Source organism: Leuresthes tenuis, unplaced genomic scaffold, assembly GCF_036924035.1.
Source record: "Leuresthes tenuis unplaced genomic scaffold, fLeuTen1.0.hap1 SCAF_18, whole genome shotgun sequence".
NCBI lineage: Eukaryota > Metazoa > Chordata > Actinopteri > Atheriniformes > Atherinopsidae > Leuresthes > Leuresthes tenuis.
Genome location: NW_027325372.1, coordinates 27,678,071 through 27,696,686, shown reverse-complemented (window position 1 = coordinate 27,696,686; position 18,616 = coordinate 27,678,071). Strand labels below are relative to the sequence as shown.

General features: G+C 42.2%; 1 non-coding gene across 1 annotated transcript; it reads left to right on the top strand.

Moving 5' to 3' along the window:
- The first annotated feature begins 16,705 nt into the window (after positions 1-16,705).
- On the top strand, positions 16,706-16,819 carry LOC140276368 (U5 spliceosomal RNA). Its single transcript, XR_011908967.1, has one exon. It is a non-coding gene; the product is annotated as a U5 spliceosomal RNA (small nuclear RNA).
- The last annotated feature ends 1,797 nt before the right edge of the window (positions 16,820-18,616 follow it).

Genomic DNA, 18,616 nt, shown 5'->3' with positions numbered 1-18,616 from the left:
TCATAAGCAGGAGAGGAGGTGTTCAAATGCAAGAAGGTGTGAATGTCCACCCATAATTACTGCAAAATGGGTAAGAAAAGGTACGAATGCCCAACCATACATGATCCTAACAGGGAGCGGAGGTGTTTGGCTGCGACAAGGTGTGTATGTCCACCCATAATTAATGAAAAGCGGGCAACAAGTAGGTTTGAATACCCATCATCAAAAGCAGGAGTGGATGTGTTCGGCTACAAGAAGGTTTGAATGTCTGACCATAGTTTGTAAAAAGCGGGTAAGAAAAGGTTTGAATGCCCGAACATACACCATCAAAGGAGGGAGCGGAGGTGTTCCGCTGTAAGAAGGTGTGAATGTCCAACCATAATTGGCAAAAAGCAGGTAAGAAAAGGTTAAAATACCCTATTGTACACAATCAATAGCGGGAGCAGAGTTGTTCCGCTACTAAAAGGTGTGAAAGTCCGACCATGAATTGTAAAAAGCGGGTAAGAAAAGGTGCGAATGCCCGACAATGTATGATCAAAAGAGGGAGTGGAGGTTTTCGGCTGAAAGAAGGTCTGAATGTCCATCCATAATTTGTAAAAATCGGGGAAGAAAAGGCTCGAAAGCCCGACTATACACCATCAACAGCTAGAGCGGAGGTGTTCAGCTGCAAGAAGGTCTGAATGTCCATCAATAATCGCTAGAAAACATGGAAGAGAATTTTCGAATATCAAACCGCACATGATCATAAGCGGGAGAGGAGGTGTTAAAATGCAAAAAGGTGTGAATGTCCACCCATAATTACTGCAAAATGGGTAAGAAAAGGTACGAATGCCCAACCATACATCATCAAAAGCAGGAGTGGATGTGTTCGGCTACAAGAAGGTTTTAATGTCCGACCATAGTTTGTAAAAAGCGGGTAAGAAAAGGTTCGAATGCCCGAACATACACCATCAAAAGAGGGAGCGGAGGTGTTCCACTGTAAGAAGGTGTGAATGTCTGACCATAGTTGGTAAAAAGCGGGTAAAAAAAGGTGAAAATACCTGACTGTACACAATAAATAGCGGGAGCGGAGTTGTTCGGCTACTAAAAGGTGTGAAAGTCCGACCCTGGTTTGTAAAAAGCGGGTAAGAGAAGGTGCGAATGCCCGACAATGTATGATCAAAAGAGGGAGCGGAGGTTTTCGGCTGCAAGAAGGTCTGAATGTCCAACAATAATTTTGTAAAAACCGGGGAAGAAAAGGCTCGAAAGCCCGACTATACATCATCAAAAGCGGGAGCGGAGGTGTTCAGCTGCAAGAAGGTCTGAATGTCCATCAATAATTGCTAGAAAACATGAAAGAAAATTTTCGAATATCAAACCACACATCATCATAAGCGGGAGAGGAGGTGTTCAGCTGCAAGAAGGTGTGAATGTCCGACCATAGTTTGTAAAAAATGGGTAAGAAAAGGTGCGAATGCTCAACCATACATCATCAAAAGCAGGAGTGGATGTGTTCGGCTAAAAGAAGGTTTGAATGTCCGACCATAGTTCGTAAAATGCCGGTAAGAAAAGGTTCGAATGCCCGAACATACACCATCAAAAGAGGGAGCGGAGGTGTTCCGCTGTAAGACGGTGTGAATGTCCAACAATAGTTGGTAAAAAGCGGGTAAGAAAAGGTTAAAATACCCGACTGTACACAATCAATAGCGGGAGCGGAGTTGTTCGGCTACAAGAAGGTGTGAAAGTCCGACCATGGTTTGTAAAAAGCGGGTAAGAAAAGGTTCGAATGCCCGAATATATACCATCAAAAGCGGAAGCGGAGGTGTTCGGCTGAGAGAAGGTGTGAACGTCCGACCAAAGTTTGTAAAAAGCAGTGAAGAAAAGTTTCGAATATCCAACCAAACATAATCAAAAGCGGGAGCAGAGCTGTTCGACTGCAAGTAGGTGTGAATGTCAGATCATAATTTGCAAAAAGCTGATGAGAAAGGGTGAGAATGCCCGACTATACACCATCAAATGCGGGAGCGGAAGTGTTCGGCTGTGAGTAGGTGTGAATGTCAAACCATAATTGCTGAAAAATGTGTTAGAAAAGACAAGAATGCCGGACCATACATCATCAAAAGCGGGAAAAGTGGTGTTCGGCTGCAAGTAGGTGTGAATGTCCAGCCATAACTACTCACAAACCGGTAAGAAAAGGTAGTATTGCCAGACCATACATTATCAAAACAGGGAGCGGAGGTGGTTCAGCTGCAAGGTGTGAATGTCTGACTAAAGTTTATAAAAAGCGGGTAAGACAAGGTGCGAATGCCTGACAATGTATGATCAAATGAGGGAGCGGAGGTTTTCGGCTGCAAGGTCTGAATGTACAACCATAATTTGTAAAAACCGGGGAAGAAAAGGCTCGAAAGCCCGACTATACACCATCAAAAGCGGGAGCGGAGGTGTTCGGCTGCAAGTAGGTGTGAATGTTCGACCATAATTTGTAAAAAGCGGGTAAGAAAAGGTTTGAATGCTCGACTATATATTAACAAAAGCAGGAGGAGAGGTCTTCGGATAAGAGTGGGTGAGAATTTCCAACCATAATCAATAAAATGCGGTGAAAAAAAAGGTGTGAATACCCCATAGAACACTAAAAGGTGGAGCAGAAGTGTTCGGCTGCAAGAAGGTGTGACTGTTCGACTATATTTGGTGAAAAGCAGGTGAAGCAAGGTCTGAATGCCCAACCTTACATCATCAAAAACGAGATCAGAGGTGTTTGGCTGCAAGAAGGCCATAGTTTGCCAAAAGCGGGTAAGCTGCGAATGACCGACTAAATATCAACAAAAGTGGGGGCGGATGTCTTCGGATGCAAGTGGGTGTGAATATCCCACCATACAAGTATGGTGGAGAGGAAGCTGTGAATGGCCGACCATAGTAAAAAGCGGGTGAGAAAAGGTGCGAATGTCCAATCATACATGATCAAAACAGGGAGCGGAGGTGTTTGGCTGCGACAAGGTGTGTATGTCAACCCATAATTAATGAAAAGCGGGCAACAAGTAGGTTTGAATACCCATCATCAAAAGCAGGAGTGGATGTGTTCGGCTACAAGAAGGTTTGAATGTCTGACCATAGTTTGTAAAAAGCGGGTAAGAAAAGGTTTGAGTGCCCGAACATACACCATCAAAAGAGGGAGCGGAGGTGTTCCGCTGTAAGACGGTGTGAATGTCCAACAATAGTTGGTAAAAAGCGGGTAAGAAAAGGTTAAAATACCCGACTGTACACAATCAATAGCGGGAGCGGAGTTGTTCGGCTACAAGAAGGTGTGAAAGTCCGACCACGGTTTGTAAAAAGCGGGTAAGAAAAGGTGCGAATGCCCGACAATGTATGATCAAAAGAGGGAGTGGAGGTTTTCGGCTGCAAGAAGGTCTGAATGTCCAACCATAATTTGTAAAAACCGGGGAAGAAAAGGCTCGAAAGCCCGACTATACACCATCAAAAGTGGGAGCGGAGGTGTTCAGCTTCAAGACGGTCTGAATGTCCATCAATAATTGCTAGAAAACATGAAAGAAAATTTTCAAATATCAAACTGCACATGATCATAAGCAGGAGAGGAGGATTTCAGCTGCAAGAAGGTGTGAATGTCTACCCATAATTACTGAAAAATGGGTAAGAAAAGGTGCGAATGCCTAACCATACATCATCAAAAGAGGGAGCGGAGTTGTTCCGCTGTAAGACGGTGTGAATGTCCGACCATAGATGGTAAAAAGCGGGTAAGAAAAGGTTAAATTACCCGACTGTACACAATCAAAAGAGGGAGCGGAGTTGTTCAGCTAAGAGAAGGTGTGAAAGTCCGACCTTGGTTTGTAAAAAGCGGGTAAGAAAAGGTTCGTATGCCCGAATATACACCATCAAAAGCGGAAGCCGAGGTGTTCGGCTGCAAGATACTGTGAACGTCCGACCAAAGTTTGTAAAAAGCAGTTAAGAAAAGGTTTGAATATCTAACCAAACATAAGAATGAGTCTTTTCCGCTGTAGAATGCCCGACTATAGACCATCAAATGCGGGAGCGGAGGTGTTCGGCTCTGAGTAGGTGTGAATATCCGACCATAATTGCTGAAGAATGTGTTAGAAAAAGTAAGAATGCTGGACCATACATCATCAAAAGCGGTAGAGGTGGTGTTCGGCTGCAAAAAGGTGTGACTGTTCGACTAAAGTTTGTAAAAAGTGGGTAAGACAAGGTGCGAATGCCTGACAATGTATGATCAAAAGCGGGAGCGGAGGTGTTCAGCTGCAAGAAGGTCTACATGTCCATTAATAATTGCTAGAAAACATGAAAGAAACTTTTCGAAAATCAAACCGCACATGATCATAAGTGGGATAGGAGGTGTTCAGCTGCAAGGTGTGAATGTCCACCCATAATTCCTGAAAAATGGGCAAAAAAAAGGTGTGAATGCCCAACCATACATCATCAAAAGCAGGAGTGGAAGTGTTTGGCTACAAGAAGGTGTGAACGTCCAACCAAAATATGTAAAAAGAAGTTAAGAAAAGGTTCGAATATCCAACCAAACATAATCAAAAGCGGGAGCAGAGCTGTTCGACTGCAAGTAGGTGTGAATGTCAGATCATAATTTGCAAAAAGCTGATGAGAAAGGGTGAGAATGCCCGACTATACATCATCAAATGCGGGAGCGGAGTTGTTCGGCTGTGAGTAGGTGTGAATCTCCGACCATAATTGCTGAAAAATGTGTTAGAAAAGGTAAAAATGCCGGTCCATACATCATCAAAAGCGAGAGAGGTTGTGTTCGGCTGCAAGTAGGTGTGAATGTCCAGCCATAATTACTCACAAACGGGTAAGAAAAGGTAGTATTGCCAGACCATATATGATCAAAACAGGGAGCGGAGGTGGTTCAGCTGCAAGAAGGTTTGAATGTCAAACTAAAGTTCAAATATATTAACAAAAGCGGGAGGAGAGGTCTTCGGATGAAAGTGGTTGAAAATTTCCAACCATAATGTATAAAATGCGGTGAAAAAAAAGGTGTGATAGAACACTAAAAGGTGGAGCGGAAGTGTTCGGCTGCAAGAAGGTGTGAATGTCCGACTATATTTGGTGAAAAGCAGGTGAAGCAAGGTCTGAATGCCCAACCTTACATCATCAAAAGCAAGATCAGAGTTGTTAGGCTGCAAGAAGGCCATAGTTTGCCAAAAGCGGGTAAGGTGCGAATGTCCGACTAAATATCAACAAAATTTGGGGCGGAGGTTTTCGGATGCAAGTGGGTGTGAATATCCCACCATACAAGTATGGTGGAGAGGAAGCTGTGAATAGCTGACCATAGTTTGGAAAAAGCGGGTAAGAAAAGGTTTGAATGCCCGAACATACACCATCAAAAGAGGGAGCGGAGGTGTTCCGCTGTACGAAGGTGTGAATGTCCGACCATACTTGGTAAAAAGCGGGTAAGAAAAGGTTAAAATACCCGACTGTACACAATCAATAGCGGGAGCGGATGTGTTCGGCTACAAGAAGGTGTGACAGTCCGACCATGTTTTGTAAAAAGCGGGTAAGAAAAGGTGCGAATGTCCGACAATGTATGATCAAAAGAGAGAGCGGAGGTTTTCGGATACACGAAGGTTTGAATGTCCTACCATAGTTTGTAAATAGCGGGTAAGAAAAGGTTCGAATGCCCGACTATACACCATAAAAAGCGGGAGCGGAGGTGTTCCGCTGTAAGACGGTGTGAATGTCCGACCATAGTTGGTAAAAAGCGGGTAAGAAAAGGTTAAAATACCCGACTGTACACAATCAATAGCGGGAGCGGAGTTGTTCGGCTACAAGAAGGTGTGAAAGTCCGACCATGGTTTGTAAAAAGCAGTTAAGAAAAGGTTCGAATATACAACCAAACATGATCAAAAGCGGGAGCAGAGCTGTTCGACTGCAAGTAGGTGTGAATGTCCAGCCATAATTACTCACAAACGGGGGAAGAAAAGGTAGTATTGCCAGACCATACATGATCAAAACAGGGAGCGGAGGTTCAGCTGCAAGGTGTTAATGTCTGACTATAGTTTGTAAAAAGCGGGTAAGACAAGGTGCGAATGCCCAACAATGTATGATCAAAAGAGAGAGCGGAGGTGTTCGGCTGCAAGGTCTGAATGTCCAACCATAATTTGTAAAAACCGGGTAAGAAAAGGCTCGAAAGCCCGACTATACATCATCAAAAGCGGGAGCGGAGGTGTTCAGCTGCAAGAAGGTGTGAATGTTCGACTAAAGTTTGTAAAAAGCTGGTAAGACAAGGAGCGATGTCCCGACATTGTATGATCAAAAGCGGGAGCGGAGGTGTCCAGCTGTGAGTAGATGTGAATGTCCGACCATAATTGCTGAAAAATGTGTTAGAAAAGGTAAGAATACTGGACCATACATCATCAAAAGCGGGAGAGGTGGTGTTCGGCTGCAAGAAGGTGTGAAAGTCCGACAATGGTTTGTAAAAAGCGGGTAAAAAAAGGTTCAAATGCCCGAATATACATCATCAAAAGCGGAAGCGGAGGTGTTCGGATGCAAGAAGGTGTGAACGTCCGACCAAAGTTTGTAAAAAGCAGTGAAAAGCGAGAAAAAGCATTTCGTGAGTTCTGCATGATTTGGGATTTTGCTTATAAAATGCATTACTTCACTCAAACTATGTTAAAACTGATTTGTCCTTCATATTTACCATGTCTAGAAATATTTAAACAAAAAAAACAACGTTGTACTTTGCAGTAAAAGAAAGAGCAAATCTAAAGTTTCAGGAATCCGAGTATAAGCCTGCTTTCATGAGTTCTGCACGATTTCGGATTTTGCTATAAAATGAATTGCTTTGCTCAAACCAAGTTAAAACTGCTTTGTCCTTCCATATTCATCAATGTCTAGATCGACTTCAACAAAGAAAAACATTGGACTTTGCAGTAGAAGAAGTTGAAATCCATCTACACATTGATAAATATGAAGGACAAAGCAGTTCCCACTTGCCCATAAGAAAATAAGCTTATTCTCGGATTCCTGATCTTTCAGTGTTGCTCTTTCTTCTACTGCAAAATACAATGTTGTTCTTTGTTGAAGTCGATCTAGACATTGATAAATATGAAGGAAAAAGCAGTTTTAACTTGGTTTGAGTGAATTAATTCATTTTATACATAAAATCCGAAATCGTGCAGAACTCATATAAATAAGCTTATTCTCGGATTCCTAAAACTTTTGATTGGCTCTTTCTTTTACTGCAAAGTACAACGTTGTTTTTTTTTGTTTAAATCTATCGAGACATTGATAAATATGAAGGTAAAAGCCATTTTAACATAGTTTGAGTGAAGGAATTGATTTTATAGATAAAATCCCAAATCATGCAGAACTCCTCAAAAGGGGCGTATGGCTTAATCACAAGTGTGGTTCTTTCTCATTCAGGGTAGTATGAGGAAGTTTATGCTTGAAATATATGTAGAAATGGGTACATATGAAGGACAAAGCAGTGTTAACTTAGTTTGAGTGAAGGAATTCATTTTATACATAAAATCCCAAATCATGCAGAACGTATGAAAAGAAGCTTATTCTCGGATTCCTGATCCTTCAGTTTTGCTCTTTCTTCTACTGCAAAATACAATGTTGTTCTTTGTTGAAGTCGATCTAGACATTGATAAATATGAAGGAAAAAGCAGTTTTAACTTGGTTTGAGTGAATGAATTTATTTTATACATAAAATCCGAAATCGTGCAGAACTCATGAAAATAAGCTTATTCTCGGATTCCTAAAACTTTTGATTTGCACTTTCTTTTACTGCAAAGTACAACGTTGTTTTTTGTTGAAATCTATCTAGACATTGATTACATTCACACCTAGTTGCAGTCGAACACCTTCTCATCCACTTATGATCATGTGCGGTTGGGCTTTCGCACCTTTTCTTACCCATTTTTCAGTAATTATGGGTGGACATTCAGACCTTCTTGCAGCCGAAAACCTCCGCTCCTCTTTTGATCATACATTGTCGGGCATTCACACCTTGTCTTACCCGCTTTTTACAAACTTTAGTCGGACATTCAAACCTTCTTGCAGCTGAACCACCTCCGCTCCCTGTTTTGATCATATATGGTCTGGCAATACTACCTTTTCTTACCCGTTTGTGAGTAATATTTGGCTGGACATTCACACCTTCTTGCAGCCGAACACAACCTCTCCCGCTTTTGATGATATATGGTCCGGCCTTCTTACCTTTTCTAACACATTTTTCAGCAATTATGGTCGGACATTCACACCTACTCACAGACGAACACCTCCGCTCCCACATTTGATAGTGTATAGTCGGGCATTCTCACCCTTTCTCATCAGCTTTTTGCAAGTTATGATCTGATATTCACACCTACTTGAAGTCGAGCAGCTCTGCTCCCGCTTTTGATTATGTTTGGTTGGATATTCGAACATTTTCTTAATGCTTTTTATAAACTTTGGTCGGACGTTCACACCGTCTTCCAGCAGAACACCTCCGCTTCCGCTTTTGATGGTGTATAGTCGGGCATTCGAGCCTTTTCTTACCCACCTATTACTTACTATGGGTGGACATTCAAACCTTCTTGTAGCCGAACACATCCGCTCCTGCTTTTGATGATGTATGATTTGGCATTCGCACCTTTTCTTACCCATTTTTCAGTAATTATTGGTCGGACATTCAGACCTTCTTGCACCTGAACACCTCTGCTCCCGCTTTTGATGGTGTATAGTCGGGCTTTCGAGCCTTTTCTTCCCCGATTTTTACAAATTATGGTTGGACATTCAGACCTTGCAGCCGAAAACCTCCGTTCCCTCTTTTGATCATACATTGTCGGGCATTCGCCCCTTGTCTTACACGGTTTTTACAAACTTTAGTCAGACATTCACACCTTGCAGCTGAACCACCTCCATTCCCTGTTTTGATCATGTGTGGTCTGGAAATACTACCTTTTCTTCCCCCGTTTGTGAGTAATTATGGCTGGACATTCACACCTACTTGCAAGCGAAAAACCACCTCTCCCGCTTTTGATGATGTATTGTCCGTTATTCTAGTCTTTTCTATCACATTTTTCAGCAATTATGATCTGACATTTACACCTACTTGCAGTCGAACAGCTCTGCTCCCGCTTTTGATTATGTTCGGTTGGATATTCAAACCTTTTCTTAACTGCTTTTTACAAACTTTGGTCGGACGTTCACACCTTCTTGCAGCTGAACACCCCCGCTTCCGCTTTTGATGGTATATATTCGGGTATTCGAACCTTCTCTTACCCGCTTTTTACAAACCATGGTTGGACTTTCATACCTTCTTGTAGCTGAACAACTCCACTCCTGCTTTTGATGATTTATGGTTGGACATTCGCATCTTTTCCTACCCATTTTTCAGTAATTATAGGTGGATATTCACATCTTCTTGCAGCTGAACACCTCCTCTCCCGCTAATGATCATGTAAGGTTTGATATTCGAAAATTTCTTTCATGTTTTAAAGCAATTATTAATGGACATTCACACCTACTTGCAGCCGAACACCACCTCTCCCGCTTTTGATGATGTATGGACCGGCATTCTTACCTTTTCTAACACATTTTTCAGCAATTATGGTTGGAGAATCACACCTACTCACAGCCGAACAACTCCGCTACCGCATTTGATGGTGTATAGTCGGGATTTCTCACCCTTTCTCATCAGCTTTTTGCAAATTATTCTCTGACATTCACACCTACTTGCAGTCGAACAGCTCTGCTCCCGCTTTTGATTATGTTTGGTTAGATATTCGAACCTTTTCTTAACTGCTTTTTTACAAACTTTGGTCGGACGTTCACACCGTCTTACAGCGGAACACCTCCGCTCCCTCTTTTGATGGTGTATGTTCGGGCATTCGAACCTTTTCTTACCCGCTTTTTACAAACCAGGGTCGGACTTTCACACCTTTTAGTAGCCGAACAACTCCGCTCCCGCTATTGATTGTGTACAGTCGGGTATTTTAACCTTTTCTTACCCGCTTTTTACCAACTATGGTCGGACATTCACACCGTCTTACAGCGGAACACCTCCTCTCCCGCTTATGATCATGTACGGTTTGATATTCGAAAATTTACTTTCTTGTTTTAAAGCAATTATTGATGGACATTCAAACCTTCTTTTTGATGGTGTATAGTCGGGCTTTCGAGCCTTTTCTTCCCGCTTTTTACAAACCATGGTCGGACTTTCACACCTTCTTGTAGCCGAACAACTCCGCTCCTGCTATTGATTGTGTACAGTCGGGTATTTTAACCTTTTCTTACCCGCTTTTTGCCAACTATGGTCGGACATTCACACCGTCTTACAGCGGAACACCTCTGCTCCCGCTTTTGATGGTGTATAGTCGGGCATTCAAACCATTTCTTACCCGCTTTTTACAAACTATATTGGGACATTCAAACCTTCTTGTATCCGAAAACCTCCGCTCTCTCTTTTGATCATACATTGTCGGACATTCGCACCTTTTCTTACCCGCTTTTTACAAACCATGGTCGGACTTTCACACCTTCTTGTAGCCGAACACATCCGCTCCCGCTATTGATTGTGTACAGTCGGGTATTTTAACCTTTTCTTACCCGCTTTTTACCAACTATGGTCGGCTATTCACAGCTTCCTCTCCACCATACTTGTATGGTTGGATATTCACACCCACTTGCATCCGAAGACCTCTGCCCCAAATTTCGCACCTTACCCGCTTTTGGCAAACTATGGCCTTCTTGCAGCCAAACACCTCTGATCTCGCATTTGATGATGTAAGGTTTGGCATTCAGACCTTGCTTCACCTGCTTTTCACCAAATATAGTCGGACATTCACACCTTCTTGCAGCCGAACACTTCCGCTCCACCTTTTAGTGTTCTATCACACCTTTTTTTCACCGCATTTTATACATTATGGTCGGAAATTTTCAACCACTCTCATCCGAAGACCTCTCCTCCCGCTTTCTTTAATATATTTGAACTTTAGTCGGACATTCAAACCTTCTTGCAGCTGAACCACCTCCGCTCCCTGTTTTGATCATATATGGTCTGGCAATACTACCTTTTCTTACCCGTTTGTGAGTAATTATGGCTGGACATTCACACCTACTTGCAGCCGAACACAACCTCTCTCGCTTTTGATGATGTATGGACCGGCATTTTTACCTTTTCTAACACATTTTTCAGCAATTATGGTTGGAGATTCACACCTACTCACAGCCGAACAACTCCGCTACCGCATTTGATGGTGTATAGTCGGGCATTCTCACCCTTTCTCATCAGCTTTTTGCAAATTATGATCTGACATTCACACCTACTTGCAGTCGAACAGCTCTGCTCCCGCTTTTGATTATGTTTGGTTGGATATTCGAACCTTTTCTTAACTTCTTTTTACATATTTTGGTTGGACGTTCACACCTTCTTGTAGCCAAACACTTCCACTCCTGCTTTTGATGATGTATGGTTGGGCATTCACACCTTTTTTTTGCCCATTTTTCAGGAATTATGGGTGGACATTCACACCTTGCAGCTGAACACCTCCTATCCCACTTATGATCATGTGCGGTTTGATTTTCGAAAAGTTTCTTTCATGTTTTCTAGCAATTATTGATGGACATGTAGACCTTCTTGCAGCTGAACACCTCCGCTCCCGCTTTTGATCATACATTGTCAGGCATTCGCACCTTGTCTTACCCACTTTTTACAAACTTTAGTCGAACAGTCACACCTACTTGCAGCCGAACACAACCTCTCTCGCTTTTGATGATGTATGGACCGGCATTCTTACCTTTTCTAACACATTTTTCAGCAATTATGGTCGGAGATTCACACCTACTCACAGCCGAACAACTCCGCTCCCGCATTTGATGGTGTATAGTCGGGCATTCTCACCCTTTCTCATCAGCTTTTTGCAAATTATGATCTGACATTCACACCTACTTGCAGTTGAACAGCTCTGCTCCCGCTTTTGATTATGTATGGTTAGATATTCGAACCTTTTCTTAACTGCTTTTTACAAACTTTGGTCGGACGTTCACAATATCTTGCAGCCGAACATCTCCGCTTCCGCTTTTGATGGTGTATATTCGGGCATACGAACCTTTTCTTACCCGCTTTTTACAAACCAAGGTCGGACTTTCACACCTTCTCTTAGCTGAACAACTCCGCTCCCTCTTTTGATTGTGTACAGTCGGGTAATTTAACCTTTTCTTACCCGCTTTTTACCATCTATGGTCGGACATTCACACCTTCTTGCAGCTGAACACCTCCTCTCCCGCTTATGATCATGTGCAGTTTGATATTCGAAAATTTTCTTTCACATTTTCTAGCAATTATTGATGGACATTCAGACCGTCTTGCAGCTGAACACCTCCGCTCCCACTTTTGATGGTGTATAGTCGGGCTTTCGAGCCTTTTCTTCCCCGGTTTTTACAAATTATGGTTGGATATTCAGACCTTCTTGCAGCCGAAAACCTCCACTCCCTCTTTTGATCATACATTGTCGGGCATTCGCACCTTTTCTTACCCGCTTTTTACAAACCATGGTCGGACTTTCACACCTTTTAGTAGCCGAACAACTCCGCTCCCGCTATTGATTGTGTACAGTCGGGTATTTTAACCTTTTCTTACCCGCTTTTTACCAACTATGGTTGGACATTCACACCTTCTTACAGCAGAACACCTCCGCTCCCTGTTTTGATTATGTATGGTTTGACATTCGCACCTTCTCTCACCCGCCTTTTACTATGGTCGGCCATTCACAGCTTCCTCTCCACCATACTTGTATGGTGGGATATTCACACCCACTTGCATCCGAAGACCTCCGCCCCCACTTTTGTTGATATTTAGTCGGTCATTCGCACCTTACCCGCTTTTGGCAAACTATGGCCTTCTTGCAGCCAAAAACCTCTGATCTCGCTTTTGATGATGTAAGGTTGGGCATTCAGACCTTGCTTCACCTGCTTTTCACCAAATATAGTCGGACATTCACACCCACTTGCATCCGAAGACCTCCGCCCCAAATTTTGTTGATATTTAGTCGGACATTCGCACCTTACCCGCTTTTGGCAAACTATGGCCTTCTTGCAGCCAAACACCTCTTTTCTCGCTTTTGATGATGTAAGGTTGGGCATTCAGACCTTGCTTCACCTGCTTTTCACCAAATATAGTCGGACATTCACACCTTCTTGCAGCCGAACACTTCCGCTCCACCTTTTAGTGTTCTATCACACCTTTTTTTCACCGCATTTTATACATTATGGTTGGAAATTTTCAACCACTCTCATCCGAAGACCTCTCCTCCCGCTTTTGTTAATATATTTGAACTTTAGTCGGACATTCAAACCTTCTTGCAGCTGAACCACCTCCGCTCCCTGTTTTGATCATATATGGCCTGGCAATACTACCTTTTCTTACCCGTTTGTGAGTAATTATGGCTGGACATTCACACCTACTTGCAGCCGAACACAACCTCTCTCGCTTTTGATGATGCATGGACCGGCATTCTTACCTTTTCTAACACATTTTTCAGCAATTATGGTCGGACATTCACACCTACTCACAGCCGAACAACTCCGCTCCCACTTATGATCATGTGTGGTTTGATTTTCGAAAATTTTCTTTCATGTTTTCTAGCAATTATTGATGGACATTTAGACCTTCTTGCAACTGAACACCACCTCTCCCGATTTTGATTATGTATGGACCGGCATTTTTACCTTTTCTAACACATTTTTCAGCAATTATGGTTGGAGATTCACACCTACTCACAGCCGAACAACTCCGCTACCGCATTTGATGGTGTATAGTTGGGCATTCTCACCCTTTCTCATCAGCTTTTTGCAAATTATGATCTGACATTCACACCTACTTGCAGTCGAACAGCTCTGCTCCCGCTTTTGATTATGTATGGTTGGATATTCGAACCTTTTCTTAACTGCTTTTTACAAACTTTGGTTGGACGTTCACACCTTCTTGTAGCCGAACACATGCACTCCTGCTTTTGATGATGTATGGTTGGGCATTCGCACCTTTTTTTTACCCATTTTTCAGGTATTATGGGTGGACATTCACACCTTCTTGCAGCTGAACACCTCCTCTCCCACTTATGATCATGTGTGGTTTGATTTTCGAAAATTTTCTTTCATGTTTTCTAGCAATTATTGATGGACATTTAGACCTTCTTTCAGCTGAACACCACCTCTCCCGATTTTGATTATGTATGGACCGGCATTTTTACCTTTTCTAACACATTTTTCAGCAATTATGGTTGGAGATTCACACCTACTCACAACCGAACAACTCCGCTACCGCATTTGATGGTGTATAGTCGGGCATTCTCACCCTTTCTCATCAGCTTTTTGCAAATTTTGATCTGACATTCAAACCTACTTCCAGCCAAACACCTCTGATCTCGCTTTTGATGATGTAAGGTTGGGCATTCAGACCTTGCTTCACCTGCTTTTCACCAAATATAGTCGGATATTCACACCTTCTTGCAGCCGAACACTTCCGCTTTTAGTGTTCTATGAGGCATTCACATATTTTTTTTCACCGTATTTTATAGATTATGGTTGGAAATTCTCACCCACTCTCATCCGAAGACCTCTCCTCCCGCTTTTGTTAATATATAGTCGGGCATTCGAACCTTTTCTTACCCGCTTTTTACAAATTATGGTCGAACATTCACACCTACTTGCAGCTGAATACTTCCGCTCCACCTTTTAGGTATGTTTGGTTGGCATTTGCACCTCTTTTTATACTGATTGCTGAAGATTAAGTTGTTCTTTCTCAAACTACAAATTTTTTTTAATTGTTGAAACTTGATTTGAAGTGGATAAATAAGGAGGACAAACAGTTTTAAGTCAGGCTGATAGAAGGAATTAATTTTATAGCAAAATCTGTATTTCGTCATATGTCGAGAGATGCTTATTGCTGAAGAAGTTCTTTCTCATTCTACAAAGTACAACGTTGTTTATCGTTGAAACTTGATTAGACATGAATAAATATGAAGGACAAAGCAGTCTTAACTTGGTTTGAGTTAATGAATTCGTTTTATAGGAGAATCCGAATTCGTGCATAACTCATAAAATAGAGCTTATTTTCGGATTCCTGAAGAATGAGTCTGGTTCTTTCTCATAATACAAAGTTTGTTGTTTATTGTTGAAACTTCATCAGAAGTGAAGAAATAAATGAATGCCTATCAACAAATGTGGGATCTAAACTCTAGTGCTTCCTCTAAAATAATTTCCTTTCTCAATTTAGAAATGTGTGTGTGTAAGTCACAACACCCGTGACACCAAAACGGCTTTCTTTTCTCTACACTCTGCACTATGAGCACACACACCAAATCAGAAAGGCTTTTTTCTCTCTTTTCTACATTATGGACTGTGGGGACACAAAACCGCTCTCTCTCTTTTTTTTTTTTTATCGTGTGCCAGGGCGTTGTCTCACGTATTAGATTATGCTTAAGATACGACTGGTTTTATCAGTCACATCAGAATCCATACATACTGATCCTCCCGTAATAAAATGGTCGGATCTTATCAAACACACTTTGTTTCTTGTGACAATCAAGTCAGCGAAACAGCGTATACACGTCAAGACACTGAATCAAGTTTGCCACAAGAACTCATAAGTTTGGCAGTATTGCTCTGCCGTCAGCAATGATACACACATTTTATTTTCGTGAGACATGTGCAAGCACCTGTTCATCTACTGTTCTATCACTATGAATTAGTGATCTATTATCAATAAGGATACTTCTACAACTACTATCAAAGTATGTCCGGACTTCTTATGTTGTCAGTTGCTATATATGAATAAGTGGGTAGCTACTGACAAGCATTAAGCATGTCACACAGCCCAAACATATAACATTTCAGGACACACCACACAGTTAACAACCACAGTGAAGCGTGTCAAAGCCCAAACATGTAACATTCAACAGGACACTTACACAACACATTCAAATCAAACAGTCAGACAACATACAAGAACATATACCCCAGCCGGCATTGCTCCCTGCCTATTTTCGTACAGCACACTATGTGTGCGCACACCTTTATTCACAAACTCTTCAACTTATACTCTTTTACCGAAGCTGCTACAGCTCGATTGGCCGAATACCCTTTGATCCTATTTCGGTGAATTTGACATCTGCCTTACATATAACAGATTAGCGGTTTAGCAGTTTTAATTTAGTTTGAGTGAAGGAATTCATTTTATAGCAAAATCCGAAATCGTGAAGCACTCATGAAAGTAAGCTTATTCTCGGATTCCTGAAACTTTAGATTTGCTCTTTCTTTTACTGCAAAGTACAACGTTGTTTTTTTTGTTTAAATCTTTCTAGACATGGTAAATATTAAGGACAAAGCAGTTTTCACATAGTTTGAGTGAAGGAATTCATTTTATAGATAAAATCCCAAGAGTCTGCTGAGAAAAGAGAGTGAATGCGAAGTAGACTTTAACACGGCTATGGGAGCGAGCCGAGTGTGGGCTAACCGGGAGAATTGCTTGAAAGAAACGCGACACCGAATGAGCGGTCAGAACAAAGCCTCAATACGGGATTCTCGTGGTGTTTTTGTTGCTGCCTTGTCTTTTGCACAGAGTAAAAGACAAGGCAGCCATCGAATAGGGCCCGATTGTTCCTACTTGGTCAGCCGAGGAGCAAGGGGGGGGGAGCAAGCGGCTCAACCAAGCAAAGCTCACCATGGGGAAGGTGGCTATGCCAACAAGCCTGATGCCCTGCTCCCGCAGTGACGGATAATCGTACTCTGGTTTCTCTTCATAACGTACAAGTCTTTCGCCTTTTACTAAAGATTTCTGTGGAGAGCAGCACTAATGAGTTGTTTCTATTTTTGGCAGGCTTTACCTTTGCGGGTGAAGCCCTTTCTGTCTGTGCAAAAGAAATCTTCTTACTGTGCAGAGTGACTTCTCTGAGTAGAGTCGCCTTACTTGTTGCGACTGTGCCGATGTTCGAAGCTGGAGTGCAAAGTTGTTGCTTGAATGGTGCTTGCTGGAGCGTGCGGGAGTGCAAAGTTATACCATTTAAAAGGGCTGAAGAGTGCTCAGTGCAGCGGGTGGGCGACACTCTGGCCACCTTGAAAACCGAGGTTACATCCACTACCAGGGGCAGCCCAAGTTCTGCCGCAAGTGTGGTGAGCATGGGCACCTGGTTGAGGCTTGTACCAAGGTGTTATGTGGGAAGAGCAGAGAAATTGGGCAAACTTTTGGAGAGTGTCCAAATGGCAGGAAATGTAATCTCTGTGGAGAATTAAATCACCTCTTCAGAGATTGCCCTAAATCTTTTGCCAACAAATTAAAGACGGTAAAGCCACAGTCAAGCCAACAAAGAGAAGGACCAAAGGTGGCAGTTGGTGAACAAAGTGAAGAGGTTGACCCAATAAATTCAAACTTCCCGCCAAAAGCTTGGATTGGAAGTGAGGAGCAAAAAGGGGAGGGGCCTGTAGAGGCCTCACCACTCAGTGTTGAAGTCTGTGAGAATTCACAGGCAGAGGGTGGAGCTACGCTAAATGAGGAGGAAGAGCAGACAGGTGAGTCTAGTGAAGATACTCACCTCCCCGAAGGTCAACAGAAGGTCAATTTGTTGATAGGCATTCATTTATTTCTTCACTTCTGATGAAGTTTCAACAATAAACAACAAACTTTGTATTATGAGAAAGAACCCGAATCATTCTTCAGGAATCCGAAAATAAGCTCTATTTTATGAGTTATGCACGAATTCGGATTCTCCTATAAAACGAATTCCTTAACTCAAACCAAGTTAAGACTGCTTTGTCCTTCATATTTATTCATGTCTAATCAAGTTTCAACGATAAACAACGTTGTACTTTGTAGAATGAGAAAGAACTTCTTCAGCAATAAGCATCTCTCGACATATGACGAAGTACAGATTTTGCTATAAAATTAATACCTTCTATCAGCCTGACTTAAAACTGTTTGTCCTCCTTATTTATCCACTTCAAATCAAGTTTCAACAAATAAAAAAATGTTGTAGTTTGAGAAAGTAAAACTTAATCTTCAGCAATCAGTATAAAAAGAGGTGCAAATGCCAACCATACATACCTAAAAGGTGGAGCGGAAGTATTCAGCTGCAAGTAGGTGTGAATGTTCGACTATAATTTGCAAAAAGCGGGTAAGAAAAGGTTCGAATGCCCAACTATATATTAACAAAAGCGGGAGGAGAGGTCTTCGGATGAGAGTGGGTGAGAATTTCCAACCATAATCTATAAAATACGGTGAAAAAAAATATGTGAATGCCTCATAGAACACTAAAAGCGGAAGTGTTCGGCTGCAAGAAGGTGTGAATGTCCGACTATATTTGGTGAAAAGCAGGTGAAGCAAGGTCTGAATGCCCAACCTTACATCATCAAAAGCGAGATCAGAGGTGTTTGGCTGCAAGAAGGCCATAGTTTTCCAAAAGCGGATAAGGTGCGAATGTCCGACTAAATATCAACAAAATTTGGGGCGGAGGTCTTCGGATGCAAGAAGGTGTGAATGTCCACCCATAATTCATGAAAAATGGGTAAAAAAAGGTGCGAATGCCTAACAATACATTATCAAAAGCAGGTGTGAATGTCAGATCATAATTTGTAAAAAGCTGATGAGAAAGGGTGAGAATGCCCGACTATACACCATCAAATGCGGGAGCGGAGGTGT